This window comes from Cinclus cinclus, chromosome 5 (genome assembly GCF_963662255.1).
Source record: "Cinclus cinclus chromosome 5, bCinCin1.1, whole genome shotgun sequence".
NCBI classification, from domain to species: Eukaryota; Metazoa; Chordata; class Aves; order Passeriformes; family Cinclidae; genus Cinclus; species Cinclus cinclus.
This window is the reverse complement of record NC_085050.1, coordinates 58,389,533-58,412,846: the sequence shown is the minus strand read 5'-3', so window position 1 is coordinate 58,412,846 and position 23,314 is coordinate 58,389,533.

Below are 23,314 nucleotides of genomic sequence, written 5' to 3'. Positions count from 1 at the left end.
ATGAACTTTACCCAAATTATCCTTTATTTATTTTCATTTTTTTTTCAACTGAACTGAGGCAGTTCATTAACCGTGAACCCTGAGCCATCCAGACTGACTGTGTGGAGTCTTTGGCCAGCAACTGATGCATTCAATACTGTATAACAAGCACTATCATCTAAGAAATATATTATACAGAGTACTACCCTCTAAACCCTGAAATATCTAAAAGCATTGAGGAACAGATAAAGCCGCAGAGGTCATAAAGACTTGCATTTTTCAGGAATTAAGGGTGTGTAAATATTAGGTGCTAGGAAGAAAGTAATACATAATGCATAAAATACAGCCCAAAGTAAAGAAAATAAAACCCAGCTCTGGAGTATGATCAAAACGTCTTTTTATCTACTTCATCATTAGTATTGCATATTTGAGTGCGTGAGTCACAAAAATGTACTGTAAATCTTCTTTTGATTCAACCTTATTACTAGTTTTAAGTGTCTGCTTCTACATGATTACCTGAAATTTGGGGGAAAAATGGCACAGAAGCCCACTGAGAACAGCAGAGAAAACAACAGATTTCCACCCCCCCCCCCCCTTTCTAGTGTGTATTAGAAAGCATCTCCTCCTCAAAATAAACACTTTTTTTTTCATATATACTGAATTTATTAAACTAGTAAGTCACCTGTTTAATTTGTCTCTTCTTTCAGATGCCCGCTGCTAGGTACTTAATCCCAAATTACTGTATTTCTTTTCACAATGTCCATTCTTCTAAACCACTGGTCACTTAGGACTAAAGTCTGGCAAGGAAAAATGATGGACTTTTAAAATGCTTTGAAATACCAGTGTGTCAAATTCTTAATACCTTTCAGTGTACACTTTGTGTGCTGGAAAATTTAATCCAAAGTGCATTTTTAGAGGTGTTTAGAGGTCTATGGAGATAAGATCTTTTGCATGATTTATATCTGAAAAATAGCTTTGTTTCTTTTGTGACTCCAGAATAGTAAGCACTCACTCTGAATATGCAGGAGGCAACTGCTGCTCCTATGCATGCATATCCCTATTTAATGTACTTGATCTGAGATTGTGGAGAATGCAATCCAGATTGCAACTCCTTTGGAAAAACGACCCATAATTTTTTGTACTTGTCATTCAGAGCTTGGAGATAACATTGTTAGAAATCCAGTACAGCCAATGGAAGCACTCATGTAACCAGAAGGGTGCACAATGCAGGGAAATATATTTTTTTCCAAACTGGGCTCCTGGACAAAATCTGTGCATGGGAACTCCTGTTACAAAACACATAATGATTCTCTGCTATAAATTAAATCAGAATGAATTTGCAGAATTCCCTTCAGCATCTATCAAGCAAAGGGAAGACCCAACCAATTCCATTTTACCGACTGGTCAGCCTCAAGTTGGCAAGAGAACAAGTAGAGATGGGCTCAGAGCATCCAGGAATACACACAGGAAAGGCTCCCATTAGCCCAGACATCAGCTACTGCTGCATGAATCCCTGCCAGTATCATCCAGCAGCTGGTGGATCCTTTAATGCCTGCAAACTCCACGACAGTGTTCAGCTCTCGTTCCTATCACCAGACTGCACTGCATAGCAGTGCTATTCACCTTTGCAGATATAAAACCAAAAAGGCTACGTAGAAATACTGTCTAGCCAAAGTATAAATGCACAGAGAGGGGTGGGGTTTTTGTTTCATAGTGGGAAAGAATGCAAATGAAAAATATTGACAAATGTGTGGGGGGAAAAAAGTAAAATAAATGTTTTCAATGCAGAAAAAGGTTTAGGCAACAGTCAGCCTCCTAGCAATTTTATTGCCTGTATGGTATAAAAGAATACTGAGAGACAGCCCAGTGTGTTTGTGTTCCCTGTACTCCAGGCTGCTCAGGAAGGCATGGCATCAGTCAGTAGCTTACAGCTATTGATACAAAGTCAGACAGGTGTATTGACTTCTTGGATTGTCTATAAAAATGGAAATTTATCAGAAGGCATTTTTTAAACACACTACACTCCATGAATTATTTAGCAGCTGCCTAACCCTGCTCAGTACTGCAACTCTGGCAACAGTCAGTGCAAGCAGAAAACTTTGCTTGGCACTTGACAGAAGTATTGCAACCTCATAAATGAATTAGGTGCAATCCAGGGGCCTGGAATTTGCCTCCTGCACTCATGGTGGCTTTATATCTAGGACAAGCTCACAACTAACACCAAACTGTGCTGCCATAAAGTTACATTGAGAAATGGTCCAGTCCCACTTTTGTCGAATTTAGTTTGGTTTTTTTTACTGCATTTTCGTGCTGTTTCTATGTCCCTCAATTAACACGAACAGGTAGATAGGTAGAGCATTTTCAAGCAAGACATGAAAAAAGAATGTCAAAACAAACAGGACCCATTTCTCCAAGGTATTTAGTCCTCAGATGCCATGGTCATACAGCCAAACTTAAAGCAGCCAGAGCATTGCTGGAAGTGTTCAGCAGCTGGTAGGATGAAAACCTGCAATCTGTTGCAAAAGAAAATGCACAATATTTTTTTTTTTTAAGGAAGGAGTATTATAATATAAAAAGTATGGAACTTTTATACATGCAGAACAGAAGACTTCTCAAAATCCCATAGGTCAGCTGCCTGCCTGGATACAGCTATGATATTGACTGGATGTTGAATCCCTCTTTGATCACATCTGCTACTTGATAAACAAGAAGAGAAGCAGAAGGAGCAGAGGAGCTTACCCTTTGCTCTTATGCCACAATAAATCCCACTTTCTTTCAGAACCAGCCCAGCAGGTGTGTCTCTCAGTTTTAGCACATCACTCTATCACCTTCTCAAAAACTATCTTTGCATCCCTGTAAATGGCACCACCCAAAGTTATTCTCCAAAATGGACATGAAACCCTCCTAAAGCCAAATCCAGGCCACTTGCTGCAAGAACACAGATAAACTCAGCTCTCCCACGTCCTGTGCTGAGCTGCTCCATGGCCTTACAAGCAGACATTTCTCACTGATCTCCAAGTACAAGCAGCTCATGTATTATGCTGTAACAGTGCAGCCCCCAGTCCACTTTGAGAAACAACAGCTGTCAGTTTAAGTTATTTGATTTGATTAAATCTATGCAAAATAGAAGCCGTCATTAACGGATTCTTCACCTTTTCCACTGTTTCAGTGATGAGATATTAAGCTCTCAGGGTATTATTAGAACCCACATTTCCTTCAAATCTTTAGACAGTTAATTTGGGGGTTGTGATTTTTGAGAAGAGACTGATTCCATCTTTTTCAAAATCAGAGACAAGGAATTTTTCCCATGTTCTTGAAACATCAGTAAAATGAGGCAATGTAAAAAACACAACAGTTTCTTTTTTCACAAATCTGTATGGCTAAAAATATTCAGAAAATACACTAAATGTTAATGGAGTGAGAAAATATCATTTTGTTTATATTAAAGAGTCCCCCATCACATAAAATACTGTGGTAGCAAGCATTGCTATGGGAAAAAGAAGAGCTCAGAGAGTTCTGAGTTCAGTTCATTCACGTGCACAGACTCTGCCTTCCCAGGAGATACACAGGAAAAAATAGATATAGTAGGAAAAGAGGAAGGACTGAAAAAGCTATTCACTTCTGCTTGCTACCCATTTAACAAAAGGCATGAGAAGAAAATCAGCATTTGCTTCCTACTCTTCCGCAAGGAAAGAGACCTCATTCTTGACACTCACATCTGATTATGAAATGGAAATGGATCCTAACTTTTTCAGGTGTTGAACACATCAGACAATAAACAAAAAGACACATTAGAAGTTGAGAGACAGAAGTACCTCACCGCATGTCCATGATGCTCTCCAGTAAGTTGGATCTGCACCACCTGGTACAACCTGGCACACTCTGAAATATTTTGTCTTGTGAGTATCCAACCAGAAAGGAAATATTTCACTATGATTCAGTGACTGAGAGAGACTGTTCAAAGATGTTTCTACATTAAAATACCTTCTTTGGGTTAATAATCTGTGAGGATATTTTCCCCTGACCACTAGGAAAAGATGCAGGGCTACAAATTTAAGTGGAGCAGAGGTCCTTGAAAATCACATAGGAATTTTTAGCTAGCTGAAATTTATGCCTAAATAATAGGCCAAATTTTAAGAGAATTGTCTAAAAATCCCTAAATCAATTTTCAAGCTCTCTGTTCAAAGTGGTTTGATTTAGAACTTTTAAGATTTTGGTTGACTTAGTGTGAAAAAGGAAGTGGTTTAAGGCTTTTATATGTCCAGATGTCTGGCTTCAAGTTATTACTGCAGAAGGAATTCCTTGCTCTTCATATGAACATAGTGAGCATGGGAAAATTCTTTGGGCTCTCCAGTTTGTGGATGCTTTGGAGATATCTGGGAATTTGTTATCATTTAGATTTGCTACTTTATCAAAAGAACAGCTGATATTCTTACTTATGAGCTGGAAATTAATCCTTTACCACAGTGAAGTTATTTTTTTCCAAGACTATAAGAGATTCAATTTTCATGGCTGTTTTAGATGTCATGCCCAAAGGCACACCATCATTCACCTGTGTCAATATCTTACATACTCCCTGTGAACATCCTTTATAGCTGAAAATCTTGGAAATGCTTCCTGCTCTATTTAACAACAAATATAAATCTTTTTTCTATTCAAACAGATTCTGAATAAAATGGAAATAAGCTCTTAAATAAGATCTCTAAATGTGACCTGCAGTTTCTTTTTGCTTTTACAGCCTTCTGCTCACTATGTAGTTTGTGATGCATTTTATATTTCATGCTTCTTTTTTTCTAAATATTTCTTACTAACAGAAAAGTTATCCCAGCTCCCAACTCTCTTCCAGTTACTGTTACCTTCTCTTCCATCTTTGAAGCTTCATCAATGCTATTAAGCAACTAAGCTGACTATGTATTTCATATTCAGATAAAGTATAATCAATTATTTCAATTCTTCAAATTATTTCTGTATCAGTTTTTAAAAAACAGAAGGGACATTTTTAAAAAACAGAAGGGGCATAAATTCTTGAGTCTGAAAATCTGTTCTACTGAGTCAATGCATGTTTTTCCCCTGGTAGTCTTTAGAGACACACTAGTCTGAAATGTTTCTAGTGCATTATCACTCCACCCCAGATTCCTTAGCAGGAAATATCACTTTAGCTTCAGTGACCTATATCAATTTACATCTTAAGATGATCCTGCCTAGTGAAATCACAGAGTATTTCTCATTGGCTTCCTATAAGCTCTAGAAGGGTACAAAATGCAGAGTGGTTTCATGTCCCCAGTTTTTCATTTGTCAAATGGGACAAGGAGGGGAGAGCTCATTTCTTTGTTCCCTTGATAGAAAGCACAACTCTTTCCAGTATTACCCTTTCCTAAATCGTGGCTGCAAGAAACGTGCAATTTTTCCAACATTTTACTCTCCTTTCTCTCAGCTTCTCTGTGTAGAACTTTGAAGTGATAATAAACACTCATGAAATGATCCTCACCTGAAACTTCCTGCAGTATTGCCAACCACATGCCCTGCTGTCAGCTGCTCTCATAGTTCATTTACATGGGTTTGCAATTTTGCTATCCCTGCGAAGTGCAAGTCCTGAACTCCTTCGTCGCTCTGCCCTTGCCTTAGAACAAAACCCAAGCCCAGATGAAGAGATGTACAGAGACTCAGCCCTGTGGAAGGACACAATATACACCAGCTCTTTTGTAAAAGTACAGGTGAGAAAGTGCATAAGAGAGCTCAGTGCTTAAGACTATGATTAAGAAGGTTTGGAAGATAGTGAGAGAAGGAACATTCAGAGAGCAGCAGGTTAAAAGTTCAGCTAGTAAACAGAAATTGCAGTTTGCAAATAGATAACAAAGTTTTTGTGGTTTAGCTATTCTAGGCATTCACCTAAATCTCTGAGACCTGTGGGATCTTTTGAGGTTCAATCTCATTTTCAACACAGGCTGTAATCCTAGAGTGAAGGATCTACAAATAACTAACCTTCTCAAACTGTCAGGACTTGTAGCAGAATTTGCTGAGGCAGGACTGTAAGATAAATACTACTTTGACAGTCAGCACTGCAATGTGTTTAGAGAAATCATTGTGTTTTTCCAGTTACAGCACAGAGACCACATGAAAGTGGTTCAGTCAAGTTTTCCTTCAAATTTCCTTCAAATATTCCAACTCTATAATTGCAAGTGTACCCTAAAATTCAAAATAGAGACAAATGATGACATTGCTAATCTCATAAAAATCTGTATTTTTACACTCAAACTGCAAATACATACTTACAATGACCTAAAGTAATATGTCATTATCTTTTCTTATACACAGATATAAAAATTAATAATTTAATCATTTAAATATAACCCCTTTCCACTTTACAGGCTGTAATTTCTTTCCACTTTCTTTACCTGGTTATTCCACTGCAAAATTACACATCTACCTTCATTATTCAACAATGTCTGTTGGCATGAGGGACTTTCACACACACTTCTTTCAAGACACATAGGGTTGGCACTCAGCTGTGACCTGCAGCAATGCACACACTGCATCAACCATTATGATCTATGAACCTGCATGCTCCTTAACCCTACAGGTTGGTACAGAAGATGTCACTTCCCAGCCTCGAGATGAAGCAGCTGGGAGCCCCAGATGGGATTAACCATGGGATTACACACGTGTATATTCCTGTAACACTGCTACCTCTGATGTTGCTCCATGAGATATTCATCCAAGCTGATGCATCCACCAAAAGATGTGGTTGAAAAACAAATAAATCCCTGAATTCAAAGGTATTTTTAAAAAGTGTTTTTCTTCCCAGATTCATCAAGACAGAGCCAGATCCTCAACTAAATGTTGATGACATGAATGTATATGACAGATACAGAGACTTCCATGTAAATTGGGCTATTTTGCTCTTAAATAGGAAAGTCTTATCAGTAGCAAATTAAAGTGCACAGACAACAGAATTCTGCTTAATCATAGAATCACAAAATTGCTAAAGTTGGGAAAGATCTCTAAGACCATCAAGTTCAACCATTAATGTAGCACAACCATCATATTCACCACTAAACCATATCTCCAAGTGATGTATCTACACATTTTTTGAACGTTTCTGGGGATGGTGATCCAAACACTTCCCAGGTGGTATCAGTGCCTGATCACCCTTTGAGTGAAGAAATTTTTCCAATAATCCATTCTAAACCTCCACTGGTGCCACTTGAGTCCATTTCCTCTTGTCCTATCACTTGTTATACAGGAAAGGAGAGCAACCCCCACCTCACTGCAGCCTTCTGTCAGGTAGTTGTGGAGAACAATTAGGTCACCCCTCGTTGCCCAGGCTAAACAACTCCAGCTCCTTGAGCTGCTCCTCATAAGACTTGTGCTTGTGACCCTTCACCAGCTCTGTTGTCCTTCTCTGGATGTGCTCCAGGACCTCAATGTCCTTCTTTCAGAGAGGGGGCTCAAAACTGAACAGAGTGTTGGCAGTGAAGCCTCACTGGTGCTGATGACCCTCATCCCAAGGTCCCTTTCCTGCAGGCAGCTTTCCAGCCACTCTTCCCCAAGTCTGTAGCATTGCATGAGGTGGTTGTGACACAAGTGAAGGACCCAGAATGTCACACAGCTGAATCTCATACAATTGGCTTCAGTGCATCAATCTAGCCTGTCCAGGTCTCTCAGCAGTGCCGACTCTCTAGATCAACACTGACAGGAAAGTGAATTTTTGCTATTGTTGGAGCTCAGCATAGAATGGGTGATATGTTTGCCTTTCATATATATGAAAGAAATAAAATTATGCTTTTCCATGCATGTCTAAATGCCCATATTTATCTATCAATCTCTAACCATGCTCTTCTAAAGCGAATCAGGTATATGAAGGTGAAGGATGATTGGTATCAAACAGCCCTGAGCGTTACACAAGATGTGTTCTATTATCACTGCAGCACAGAAATCACCTTCTTATCTGTGTTTTCTGACTGTGTTGCTGTTTTGAACTTATGGCTACTATTTCTCTTTATAGAGTTTACCTATAATGTGTTAAATTCCTTCATCTTCCCAATCAATTTAGAATGGTGTACTAGGACCCTCTGTTAATTGTAATTTAGCCTCTTTGCCTTCGACCTTCCCAGTATGTGTTAGTATTAAATGCATAATAAATACATACTGGGAATGTATCCTAGCATTATTAAATGGAATTAAGAAATATGTTAAAAACAGTATTGGAAACACTGCCCCACATCTTTATGAAAACCATTCTGCCATTACAGAAGGAATTCAGGTTGAACAGCTTATAAGCAACATGAACATTTTATAATGTAACATTACTTGGGAAATTAATAATTTTCACCAACAAAAAAAGCACTCATTATACCCCTGTTCCTTAATGCAAGTCTGCCAGAAGTAGGTTGTTATTAGTATGTAATATATTGTCTTGGAACTCTATAGCCATAAGGACTTGGTGCACACTTATTGAGGGTGCACTTGATCCCCTCATCCAGATCATTGATAAGGACTTTATTGATTATTATTTATGATTAGTTATTATTGATAAAGATAAGGATATTAAGCAGACTTAGTTCCAAAAAGAGCCCTGGGAACCCCCACTAGTGACCAGCTGTCAGCTGGATTTAACTCCACTCACCACCACTCTCTGAGCTCAGCATGCGGCCAGTCTTTTTAACTCAGCAAAGGGAACACACATCCAAGCCCATGAGGAGCCAGTTTCTCCAGGAGAACACAGTGGGCAACAGCATCAGGGGCAGTGTCTGAAGTCTAGGTAGACAATATCCACAGCCTCTTCCCTTTAGTAGGTCACCTTGTCATAGAAGGACATCAGATTAGTCAAGCAGGACCTGCCTCCCACAAACCCACACTGTCTGGGCCTGATCCTGTGGCTATCCTGTGCATCCTGTACAGCACTCAAGATCCCAGCTCTAAGATCAGGATGACAGGCCTGATGACAGGTAGTTCCTTGATCCTCCTTCTGGCTTTTCTTGCAGCTAGATGTCACATTTACTAACCCCCAGTCACCTGGGACTTCCCCTGTTAGCCAGGACTGCTGATAAATTAACAGCTGAACCTTCCCAAGTATTACAAATAATTTGAAGGAAAGTCATGCTTAATGCTTAGGGCTAAGTGTAACTAATGTGTTTTATTTTTACATGTCTCAAGATAGAATGCCTGGTTTACTATACAGCTTTGTTTATTGATTAGTTGCCTTTAAAAAACTTTTCCACCCTCCAGCCACATATGTAAATTCCACTAGAAATTATCCCCACATTAAAACTATTATTATATTGTGCCATATTTTACTATTTCATAGAAAGTATAATCAAGTTTCCTATCCCAGAGCCCATCACAGATTGTACAGGAATCAAAACCCCAGCGTCTATGTAGTGTCAAAATATGTCTCACCATGAGAAAGGCAGGCTGTATTCTGACACAAGATAATTCAGTATAAACAGTGTGACAGATGGATAGTATATTTGACCTGGTGCAAATTACATAATTTCTTTTATAAGTTAGAAATCCATTTCCATTTGGGAAATTTTCGGTGGAGAAAAAGCACAAGCTGAGCTCTTACCGTAGTATCAGTACAGGGAAATACGTAGCCCAAAGGAATTGTTAGGATAGGAAAGGAAGTACTGCAGCCAAAAACAGAGTGGAAAAGTATTTTCCAACAATTGTAAAAATGTTCAGATTTAAAGAATACCATCACCCCAGCATACTCTCTCTGGAGCAACTCTACTGACTTGTACAGGAGAGAAAAACAAATCAAGGAGCTTTCAATACTTGAGAGCTTCTTGGAAATGCAAGCTGACTCTGTCCTGCTTATTGAAATAATTTGCCCTTATAGCACACAGTTAGGTGAGAGCAAACATACATGCAGCCACATCCTGATTTCGAAGACATTGTTTGAGTGTTTTACGCTGAGCACTAATACAAATATATTCACTCCGTAGAGCACAAAGAGCGACTAAGGAGGGAGTGGAGTGTGTGAAGGGAAGCCTCCAGGGGAGATATGAGGGCTCAGGTGCCACTCCCCTTCAACCTTAGCAACTGCACCAGGGTGGAAAAAAAGCCCTTCCTAGACAAACAAGCAGAGTAGAGCAAGCTAACTTCTGAGCTGGAGGAGCAAATCTCAGGATAAAGGTACAGCAGAAACTGATGTATGCATAACTCATAATTCCTGACACCAAGGCGTGGACAGCTGTCTGAAGGTATTTTTTGGATAAATACAAAAATCTCAGAAACATCACAAAAAAGGTCAGAAACAATAGGGATTTATAAGGGGATAAGAATAACTGAAAGATCATCATGCCAGATAGGTTGCTGTTTCAATATTCTCAATGCTATTATTTTAAGATAAACACCTATGTGAATAACTGAGTCATATGTTTGCATTGGGAGACCAAAGGAATATTTTTAGAATGTCATCTCTCTTTTAGGTTAAATAAAATAATATTTTATTATTTTAACCTCTTAATCTTAAAGAATTCTTTGGAACAATACATCAGGCTTCAATAGATCTCATTTGATTTTTTTTTAAATTAAATCCCCTCAACCTAGAAAGATAAAAAGAAACTCTTAAAATGAAAGGTAAATAAAGAATGCAACAAACTCTGCACAGGGTCAAACCGATTCAAGATCATAAGACAAGGAAAGAACAACACTCTCTTTCCTCATACAGATACATCCAAACCCAACTGCTTTGAAATCAAAGTGAAGGGGAGGTGGTTATATTACACTGCTAAGCAGAAAACAGAATATTTTTCAGGTGCACCCTAACAAGAAACTGCATCATATCATCATTTATTCTTCTTGTATTTCAGTCCTTAAATATACTTTCATTGTGCTGCCAATCAGTAGATATGTCAAGCTTGGAGAAGGAAATCCAATCATTAGCAGTAATTAACAAATCTAACAGTCCCTGGATTGTGGACCATCTGGGCTGGCAAAACTTGCCATGCAGACAGCACAGAATGGGGTCAAGAAACAGTGTGGATATAATGCATTTCATCTTGTCAAAGTGGTTTCAACTTAATACAACAGGACATTGTACTGATGGCTTTTAAATAATAATGATAACAGGGAAATAATTTTTTTCCAGATTACTATCTGTATCCATGGAGGAAAAACTTTCTGCCTTGTTTTGTAAATAGGCTGTGACCTGTGTTTACATAGTTCCAATATCTCCACAATGAGCCAAGTGTAAGTGGCAAGTTACACAATGAAGGCAGCTCTGTATTTTGATTAATATACAATGATGGCTATTTCTTACTCCTACTGACTTCTCACAATAACCACCTCAGAAGTATCCTCCAGACACAAAAAGATAAAAAAATTAAAATAACTTTATTTCTGAAGACTTTGGGGTTTTAGGAAGGTATTTAAAAGATCTTTGCTTAAAAATCATCACAGAGGTGGCAGAAGTTGCCATAGCACAGCACATAGCACAAGGCAGATTCCTTGTTTAAACTCAACTCAGGACCTTAGACAATCATGACGTTGTTCCTACCTCTTCCATCAACTTAAAAATAAAATCAATGTCTCCTAAGGAAAGCTAGGCACTGTCCTGCTCTTGTTATATGAACATGTGTTATTGAACTTTCATTTTTTTAATTCTCACATTTAAACTAGTGTCACTAGGGAACTTGCTGTTCACTGATTCACTGTTAAAGCTCATCAAGATTATATGCTGCTGAAATTTTTGACTGAATACTTCATTGTTGCTGATACAGGATTTATACTTTTGAAAGTTATAGCTTCATTGTTAAAAAATACATAATGTACTCAATGTACCCTAATGTTAAAGACAACATTTTTTGAAAAAGCAAGCCAAAAAACAATTATAAAATTTATGCAAAGGAACATAATTATTTTATACCAGTTTAATTAGCTTGTAGAGTTGAAATACTTATTTACTTAAGATCTAAAATTTTATAGCTACTTTTTTTTTTTTTTTTTTCCCCTCTGGAGCTCATTCCCTCTTATTTAATTGACAAATCTTATTTTACATTTTTATAAATGGTGAGCTGAAAAAACACGCTTCATATATTTAGACATCTGGAATTCTATTTAATCAGACCAGGAGGGCATCCTTATATTGCTAGCTTGAACAGATGGATTATATTGCTCAAAACCAAAAAAGAGATAAGAATGAAGCAAATTTTTTTCAGCCTTGCTCATTTCATAGACTTTATTGGTGGAGGTCTGTAACTGAGTATTTTTATTCATCCTGAGGTTAATTTTTTTTCTTTTTACTGGTATATTTAATGGAAGTCTTGTCATCTCTTGTTTCTTCACTCCCCCTCCCCACAGTATACACTAGAATCTTTTCTAACAAGAAATTGCTGTAGAGATTGCAATTTTCATCTTTGGCAAGGGGTGCTGCACGCTGCACAAGCAACTTGTAATATTATTAATTGCATTTGGCCTTTCATTCCCTTCAGTACCCTAAGACAAATATTTCTGAACTTGGTTTGAAGGTATATTGTTAAATATATGGGACTAGAAACTATATGCAAATATATACAGGATTCAGTTGCTAATTCCTTTTAGGAAATCCATTCTTTATGCTTCTCATGTCATGCAAACTGCCAAGCCTGAAATACCTAATTTGTATTCTTTAATGTCATTTACACCAATATTTGTATCAGAGATAAATTTAACAAATGTCTTTACTTTTTTTCTGAATATTCACTATAAACAATAAACAGCAAATAAACAAAGGGGTTGATTTTTTCTTATTATTGTCTGTTGCATTTTCAATTGAGTTCACAATTCTATTTATTACATCTGTTAGTTTTTCTCTTTATTTCAGGCAATGGTACTGAAATGAAGAAGTAGATGAGACAAAAAAAGTGCACTTCCCTGTGTTCAATGAAACATGAGAAATACACACTCAATGTTTTTAAACAAAATGGAGCAACGTCTCAATGTCAAAGTGAAAAGTGATCTCTGACACTGGCTATATCACACAGAGTTAAACCATGAAAGTAATTAATGCCTTTTAGAGGATACTTATTTGATACTTTATCTTTGTGGATCTTCTATTTTCAGGACAATCACATGCAATGGTTTTTTGTCAAGAGTATAAATCTTCTTTAAGCGATGAGTATTATAGCTCATTAATGCTGGGTTTCAGTGCTAATTAAATCTCCCAGTATAATTTTCAAGTACTGATGTAAAAGATGCAAAGGTCAAGGAATATTTGGCTACCATTCCTACTGTCTACAGTCCTTTGACTTCATGTTTAAGTAAGACTTTAAATTGCAGTTGATGGAAGAACAGTTTCTGTCTTCCGTCTCCAAAGCTTTCTCAGCTCTCAATTAGCTCAATTTACCTCCTGGCAGCTTTGGAAATGTAAAAAAATTCTGACAAATGAGACCAAATAGGAAGGCCAGAGTTTGAGAGCAATTCGTTGATGTGATATTTGAGAAATTGTTAGAATTCTGTAGAATATCTCAAGTTAGAAAGGACTCATAAGGATCATCAAGACCAACTCCCTCCTGCTCAAAGGATTGCCTAAAACTAAACCATATGACTAAGAGAGTCACCCAGACCCAATTTTTAACAATGAGTTGCTGACTTTCCTTAATTCAATTTCCTGAAGCACATATAAAACTATTTTTTGCAGTTCTGGAGAGAATATTCTTCAGGAACCTACATTTCTTTCCTTCTATATTAATCATGAAAAGAAGGGTAATTACTTCTAGAAGAAGGGGGAGGTCTCTTATTCTTGATTCTTGTAGCCACCTATGTTAGTATGAATTATAGAAAGAAAAGAAGAAAAGAAAAGAAAAAAAGAAAAGAAAAGAAAAGAAAAGAAAAGAAAAGAAAAGAAAAGAAAAGAAAAGAAAAGAAAAGAAAAGAAAGAAAAGAAAAAAGAGAAAAAAAGTAAGAGCAAATAAAAATATATTACTATCTCTTTGTGGCTTGGTAGCGATGTACACATTATCCTAACATTGTGCAAAAGTGAGTGATAATGCAGAATTATGTACTGCAGCAATTGAGCTAGATAGCCAAACAAAAGAATGTGAAAACTCCACCCCATAATGTTAATTTCCTTCTAATGTGTTTCACTTCCAGGAGCTTGGCAGGCTTTTTTTCCATGTTGTTTTTTGTTGGTTTTGTGTGTTTCTTTGTTTTATCTTGAAACGGTACTCCTAAATCTGGAAAATTTTTCATTCAAAGATTTTCAAATGGGAGACAAAAAAAAAAAATTTTGACATTTTTTCAAACATCTCAAAACATTTTTAATCTTTTAAACATTTCTACATTCCCACATCCAAGTATTAGATTCTGTTTTAAAAATGCAGAATTATTCTTGGCAGAGTGATTTCTTGCAAAATTTTGCAACACTGAGTATGCAAACTATTGCATAGTATTTTTTGAACTCTTTATCTGGGAGGACACCACCTTGAATTTTTTTTCATTAGTGTCTGTGAGGTTCCCAGTGGCACCATTCTCTCCCAAATAAAAAAATTAAAATCCTCTGAAATGGCAACTGATGAGAAACAGCCACCACTCAGTACTCCATACAGTATTGCAAAATAACTGGTATAAATTTTGCCAAGATGACAGATGTTTCCCCCTGAAAAGCTTTAAATGGGAGAAAAACAGAGAAAACTTAGAAATGTGTCATTTCAGGAATTGATCAGAACATAATTTAAAACACCTTTGCTGTCCATTTCCATAAGTACAACATGACTTCCAGGCTGGCAACATGGCTTCCAGGCTCAACAGTTAAAAAATAGTAGTGAAGAGACTTCTAAATGGAGACTTCCACCTCTTGGATGACCTTCATAGCTACACAGTCTGGTCTAGCCAACACCCAAATAGTATAAGGTATCGTATTTTTATATACTCTTTATTTCCTTGCATGCTCTCTAACCATTCTTCATTCCTTTTCTGAACATGCAAATGACACCAGTTTAAGATTCCTTTCTGTGCAGGCCAGTTCAGCCAAACTCAGAGGTAGATATGTGTATACAGTCAGTCAGACAATAAAAGGTTGTGAGTTTCCATTCAAGTTTAATGTGGGATGAGGGACAACTTTAAATGAGATTATATCCCTATTATATTCCCATGTAGTAAACTCTGTACTTTGTGTCTTCATTTATCTTAATTTTTATTCTTGATGTAAAGCCTTGTGCCAGCTCTCCTCCACTTCCTTTGGGAACTCTCATCTCTCCAAGCATTCCAACCCTTTCTACCACTGATGTCCTTCCTATATTAAAGCTTATATATGAGGTCCCATATTTCACATAATTTCTTTTTGGTGAATATAACTCTTTCTTCTGGTTTAACACCAGTTTTGGGGTTGTTTTTTTAAATGATCTTTTTCTCTGTAATGGTGAAAGTTCCCTTAGAATCAATTATTCTAGCTACAAACATCTTGAATATATATTCTACTTATAAGTGTTCAATTACTCTGGTAAGACAAACCCCAGCAGATTAGATGACATACAGACTTTGCAAAGAGAAAACAAAAAGATAATTAAGAAGTAAAACTCTACTGCTTTTCTTTGCTTGCATTTAGAAGTGAAATATTCATCAAGTATTAACCATGTCATGGGGGAACTGAATAGTCCTTGCTGCAGAAAGAAATAAGATCTTGCATTAGTGATACCAAATCTTTTAAGATCTCGTCATTCCTGCAACAAACGACTTTCTCTGTTACAGCTATCAGGGTCTTGTTTACAAAGGGCCTGCTATTAGATATTTTATTCTAGTGCCTACCCTGGTTCCTATGTCTAGTGCAGGAAAGATTTCATCCTCTGTACATTTCTAATTGTTAGCATATTTTTTTTTTTTACGTCAACACTTGCAGTTTATCTACCTTTTCTGGGAGACAACTGCAGAATACAGGTTTTCTTCCAGGTTGCAATGACTGCTTGCACTGCTTTTTCTGTTATTAAGGGAAAACATCTGTTGATGGTTGACACTTCCTATGTGTCTGTCTTCCTGTAGGACTTGCAGCACCAACACAGGTTGTGCCAACATGTGTCTCTTGTGATTCATTGTCTCTACCCAGTAGATCTCTTTACTGTCATCTACCTGTATCTACCTGAATTGTTTTGAACTGTTTGAATTGTTTGATTTGGTAGAAAATGGCAGGATTTTAATAATTGCTGACATTGCTCACTATTCATCCCAGAACTTCACAAGAGTTTGATTTCTTTATCTAGAAAGAAGCAACCTGATAATGATACCTTCAGTTCTCCAACCTGAAACTATGGATCCACCACAGTGGGTAACAGAATTTTACCCAATTAGTGGTAAATTTTAGTGGGTGAAGAAGCTCCAAATCACCCATTGCCTTTGAGTAAAGGAAAAGAACTCTGACACTCTGGGAGGGATATATGATGAGATCCAGCAATCTGCCAAGATGTTTTTCAGGATGGCCAGATTCTGAGTCTTTATGCAGGTAAGTAGAGGTACATAAAATCTTCCCTGAAAAAACAGATGTAGGTTTGTGGGTTCTTCCACGTGAGACCATGGAGGAGGTTTTGCCCACAGGATATTGTGATTATTTTTGTTTAAAAAGCGAAAGCCAGGAAGGACTTGGATATATAAACTAAAACAAATTATAAGAAAATTAAAGATTGCTTTATTATCCTTAGAGAAAGCAGGAGCTCTGAGACATTAATCTTGATGGCAAGTTGGTTATGAGATAAATCATGAAGTGAAACTGTTGCTTTTTTCCCCTTTTAATTTTAAATCTCTAATTTTCAATAGAGTTTTAGAAAAGCCTGATTGTGTAACATATAGGAAGATAGAAGATGAGAAAAAGCAGACACGTTATGCTAGGTGTACACTATGCAGGCATTAACAAAAGACTAGACTCACAGACTTAAAGCTGAGCACAAGACTCACTACACCAGGATTTTCAGGAGGGTAGAACCTGTATCCCAAATTAAGATTAGGAAATAGCAGTCAATTTCAGGATTTTGCTGTACTAACTAAAAAACTTTTGAATGAGACTTTTGAAAATTTCCTCTCCAATAACTTTTGGTTTTGTTTCCTCTAGTGTGGGAGGCTCTCAGAAAACAATGAGCTTCCTGTAACCTATAGCTAAATTCCTGCTTAGTTTTAAACTCTGAATGATTATTGGCATCCTCCTTGATCTGAACTTCTAGAAGAATCATTTTTATTCAAGAAATTAAACACAAGTCCAAGAATTTTACTGAGACATTCATGCCTGTGTCTAAGGCTTTAGTTGAAGTTTAAAGACAATTAATGAGCTCAACACACCATATCTCAAATGTCTACTGTACCATTTTGATTAATTTATTGTTCCCAGAGAGTTGACTACGAAAAAATTTCTGGGTGCAAATTCTCATCAACACCTCTAGATTTCTTTTAGGACAAGAATTTCAAACCTCTTTTATTTTCTGTGATTTTTGTATGTGTTCACTGAAAGGATGTCAAAAGGCTCACTGAAACCATTGATAAATCTAAATACACATTTACTTGTTAGTAGGAGAAAAAAAGTCTTAATTACCAGCTATATCTGATGCTTTTCAATTTTCTCCTGCATTGTGCTGCTGTCTTGCTTTTGTTAGGTTTTCTATATGACACATCTTTGTGTCATATCTTCTTGTTGTGAGAACATTATTTCAGCTTAATTTAATTTGTTGTTTGTAGTCATTTTACAGTAATCAATGCCTGTTTTGAAAAGATTTCTCTTTACTGAGGCGTATTGACACCATTTGATATTTCAGTCCTTTTTTCTTTCACATCTCTTTTATTTATCATTGTATTGTTTCCCTTGCTATTTGCAGTACGTCGTGATTTAAGCCTGTTCAGATGGCAGTTTTAAATTTAATAATAGATCTGTCTTCCTACCAAACGTGGTGTAGCAGTCTCAGAAAATTGGCAGCAAAATTTGGTGATTCACTGAGAAAGTTTTAGATCATTCTCAGTCCAGCGAAGATAAAGTATTAAGCACATAGCAAAGCACAAGACAAAAGTGCAAAGGGAAACCTTCTTTTTATTATTTTGAAATTTCCTTGGTATTGGTTATAAATGCTAATGGTCTTCAAACCCAGAATGGCCTTCACTTGTAGAACAGGCCCAGCAATAATATGTTTATAAATGTGACTAGAGCTTTTTTTTTTCTTTTTTAAACAAAGTAAATTGTATTTTTCCATAATATATCTAGGAAAGACAACTCACTTCTTTCTTTAAGCTGTTGTTGGGGTTGTCACTAGATGTACTTCAGGTCCCTTTCAACTAAAAGCATTCTATGATTTCTACAAGATATGCAGTGTAACGTAGGTTTAGATCGAGCTTGCTTACTGCCAGTAACAGCATGTTCACACACACACACACACACACACACACACATATATATATATATATATATATATATATATATATATATACGTCCCACTACAGGATACACACTCCCATCACTCTGCCTTTAAACAGGAGCTGCTCACTGTAAGCTACACTGAAAATCTTGACCACTCTGCCTGATACAGCAGTGTGAACAGAGCTCCTTTGAAAAATGCTCATCACCCTGTGCATCAAAGCTGCAAAAGGTGCAAAGAAAGAAACATCAGAAGAAAAAGACTGGGATTTGGATATATATGTTTATTAATTCAGTTGTATTTTTTCTCTTTCTTTGACAGAGAGAAAGCACCTCATGCTCATACTATTTTTTTACCTTTTCACAGACTGCTACCAAACACTTGGTACCTGTTATTGTCAAAGACATGATTGATGCTGGCTTTTGTGGTCCAGCTGAAATGCAGTTCAGCTGCACCTTAAATACAGGTGATCCTTTTTGATTGGGTCACTGGGTAGAAATGAAGAGGGTGATCCAAAGTTTGGAAAATGCAGAAAGATGCACTTGAGGAAAGGTAGTCTTTGTGATGTGATAGTTAAATTGATCAGATTTAAAATGAAGTAACAAGGTAGAAAGAAATTTTTTCAGTATTTGGAACATAGAAGTGTTTTTCCTGTGACTGCAGGCCATAAACATACATGACCTATCTGCAAGGTCCTCTCTTTTACATGACTGTGCTAATTACCTAGAAAAATGTAGTTGCTTCAAACTGAAGAACATAAGTATCTAGAACAATACTCATAAGGTCTGGTACACAGACATGCAAAAAGAGGCAAAGAACAACACCTTTCTCTCAGTTTGAAAAAGAGCAGCTGAAAAGTGATGCCTGAAGAAGAGATATGTGGCCAGTTATTATCTCTCCAAGTTACAAGTCACCCTATGGACAGTAGCAACCAGCCGTGTTCATACCCTTTACCTTAGACTGATGTGCAGTAGTGCAGCTGTGCTTGTCCTTCTCTCAGTGCAGAGTGAAGTCTACATTTAGTTGAACTAATTGGTATTTGCTGTGAGCATGCACATAGACAGTTTCTTTGACAATTCCTCCTGCTCAAAGAGCAATTTGCTAAGCCATGAGAATTTCCTTGTGTGTCTGAGCCAGCAACAAGCTGAATAAGGAAATATTGCTTTAGCATGCCACCTTTTATTAAGAGTTCATAATTAGCAGGCCATTTGGACAGCCTCTTGCCAGGGACCCCATGATTGCTGCCACTTAAAAAAAGGAAGGCCCCAACAGATGATGCTGTTAATGCATTTCTTATCTAACAGGTGCAAGATTAATGTATAATTATAGTGGCATCAACTAAAATCTGCTTAGAGAGGAACCAGAGCTTGTTTAATTTACAAGAGTTTAAGGGATTACAAAAGCTGATGTTTTCCAGTCTTTTCACACAGCAGTCAAAAGGATGCCTCGTGGTTTAACAGCACTGCTGCACTGTAGGATTGTGTGTAACCACACAGTTCCACCCAAGCATACTGGCATCCTTTTTAAGAATCTTCCTACCTATCTTTTCAATACTGAGCAGTAGTAGTACCTCTTTCAGCCTCTTCTAGTTGTTTTAGGAATAAAATTATTTTTAGAACTGCCATGATTAAGTGGAAGCTGACAGTTGCTGAAGAAACCTTTAAATTGCATTGAAATATGCTGTCTTCAAAAGCAAAATCTAATTAAGGTTTAAACTTCAATGTTAATTGCACAGCACTGAGATTTACCATGCATTATGGCTTTATTATCAGTTTTCTGATGAGTAATTTCAGAGAGGCAAATTTAACTTCTCTGAACCATGTTAAGTCCATGGAAAAGGACTTAATTACTAGCAGGAAAATATTTGCTTTATAGTTAGTTTAGGGCAGAATATCTGAAGATATCTTAGTAAGAGCCAGGGAACATAGCACACCAAATAAGCCACAATGTAGCAATTCTATTATCTTCAGAACTATTTATTTTGCATTTCAAATGTAATCATCTCTGCGTAGTTTGGAGAGGACTGAAGCTGATGTAAACATTTCTGCAAATAATCAGATTCTAAGAAATAACATTAACAAAGCTAAACAATTAAACCAAATTCTTATTCATGGCATTTAAGGAAACAAAGAAGCCCCGTTCTGTTATCACCACTCAATCCTCAGTAAAAGGCAGCATTTCAAACCAGATTTTTTGCTTGACTACTTTTCCTACATGAAAACTTTTAAAGAGGAGAAACCTTCTTTCCTCTCTGCACTTTTGCGTTACTTTTTGCTCTCAGTTAATTCTTAATAATATGGAAACCTCCAACTGAAGCCTAATACTTAGGAATCTGATTATCTTTTTCTTTTATAGAGACTTAGGTTAAGTAAGACTCAGCTCCTTGAAGGCATTATGTCCTTACTTACTTCTGAAGTCAGAACCAAAATATCTTTGAGGATTTACGTCTTAAGCATCTATGTTGCATCTAGTAATGAGATTTGGGTGCCCAGATAAAATTGGGACTTTCAATTTTCCTTCCCATTGCTTTGAACTTTCACTCCTGTACATAGGAGCTTTTCATAAAAGCTTAGATGAGTGCATGTAACATAACTGGACCCTTTGTTGCAGTATTTCAGAATTCCTCATTTAATGTCCTTTGCATACCACCAATGACATCTTGTTAGACATAGGTGAAAAATGGATGTAGTGCATTCCATCAGAACTAAACATGTACATGAAAATTGGACTATACTTTAGTTACAATGTTTCAGCTGAGTACTGCCACCTCTTTTTGCAATTTTCAGGGAATTTTGACAAAATTCCCCTGTAGACAGGGGAAGTGTTATTTTTCAGGTTGACCTGTAGACCTTTATCCACAGGCGAATGCTACTATTGAAGGAATATATATGTGATTTTCAAACTGCTGTTTTCCACTGAAGGAAAAGAAACAAGTTTGCTTTTGGTGGCTGAATAAACCCCATGGAAAACAAGGAATGCTGGAGGAAACTACATACAAATGGAAAATTTCTCATACCCAGAAGGAATCCTGCAGTCGCTCAGTAGAATAACCCATGCACTGACATTCTTTGTTCAGAAAAAGAACCAGGTTATTTCATGGATGATTTTTGAAGAGAAAATAGAATTAATTCACAGCTAATAATCCTTGAAATAAATTATTCAACCAGATCAACTTCTTTTGTTACCAAAACAACATAGCTTTAAATAGCTCTCCTCCATAACAGTGAAGTTTTTCAGCAAGAAAAGTTATGCTTGAGGAGTGTAACATCTCTTGTCACTGTGAATGACCCATTTAAAAATGTACTATTAATGCAGTCATTTTTATAGCCTGTTTCTTGCATCTTGATTAAAGCAAAATCGATCAATACAAGTGGATTAACAGCTCAATATATAAAACGATAAGGGTATAACTATCACAGTCACTAATTATACATATGTTTGAAAATTCCCATCAGAAGGATACCAGCTGCTCATCATGTACTGGTCCAGCTCCACAGTTTTCATGGAATCATAGGATGGTTTGGGCTGGAATGTACTTTAAAGACCAACTAGTTCCTTAGGCAGAACCTTCCCTCGGGACAAGTTGCTCAGAGCCAGGTCCAGCCTGGACAGTTTTGTCTCACCTCCAGGATATTTTGGATGGAATGCAGAACAAGCTGCACTCCTCAGCATGAACTAGCAGGTTGGGAAATCTTGGCATCCATCACTATTTAAGAACAGAAGATGGGGCAAAGTAGGGAAGGGAGATTATAGTGATGAATTAATGATATCTGTCCCTCACAAAGGTTCACAGATTTAAATTATCCTGTCTGCTTAGCAAAGGCTGGAGCAGCTGACCCTGAAACACATTGCATCTAGCTCATAAAATCAGACTAAACTGTAGCAACAGTCAGAATAATATCAAATTTAACATCTGGACCTTCTTGTGCTTAGTCCTGCTTATGCAAAAGTTTATTTATTTATTTATTTATTTATTTATTTATTTATTTATTTGTTGTATTGCTTGCTTGTCTCCTGTTCTGCAGCTTCCATATCACAACATATGTGAGGACTATGCATATGCATTTTTGCAATGTTCTATAAAACATTAGGAGCTTCATTAAATTACCTAATTAATTAATTAATTAATTAATATTAAGTCATCACACAGCCAGCGCGTACTGTCACTGTTAGAATTCAAAGTAGCTGCAACTACACTCAGAAGATGGCAGCTGCCAGAGGGGACTAACTAACAAGCTATTTATAGTATGCTATTTCTAACTTTAACTGCAAAACCAAAATGCATAGTTCATGCAAAAGTAGGAAACACTTCCTTTCACACATAAAAAAAAAATTTCTGGATTGGTGTAGGGAGCAAAGTGGCACAAAATGTCCCCCGGATCTTACTAAAATAAAATGTTTATGATAGAGGCATCAACTCAAACACTTTAATTCCAGGCTAATTTAGTCCAAGAACTTGCACAGCTAGCAAAAGAGGTGATGCAGACAGCTGTTTATGCTTCTGAACAAACTGCTATTATCAACTCTCCAGGGGCCTGACCTTTCTGAGTAAGATTTCAACTAGTGCATAAATGAATCTCTAGTTAATTCATCCTCTAGACAGAGTATGACTGGAGTGGGAGATATTTAGAAGTTTTTGCCTTTCATAACACATACATGAGAGAAACAAAATAAGAACACTATCATTATGTCAGGATATTCCTGTAAACAAATGCTTATTTTTTTCTGAATGTCTTTGCTGCTAAAAATTGCCAGACTAAAACTATTAAAAATAATGGAATACCTGTGTTTATTTTTGTATATAATTCTTTAATGCAATAGGAGGATTTATCAATTTTATACCAGGACCTCAAGATAATAAAACCTTACTTGTCTTCCTATCTAAGCTGGCCTTTACATGCCCAGATAAAGATATAGTAAAAAAAGATTGTCTTGTATTCACTATATTGCACAGAGTATTCCTCTTTGTTCCACTTCTTTCTGTTTACTAGTCTCAGCATGTGACAAATCACAAATTTTATTCCTAGATA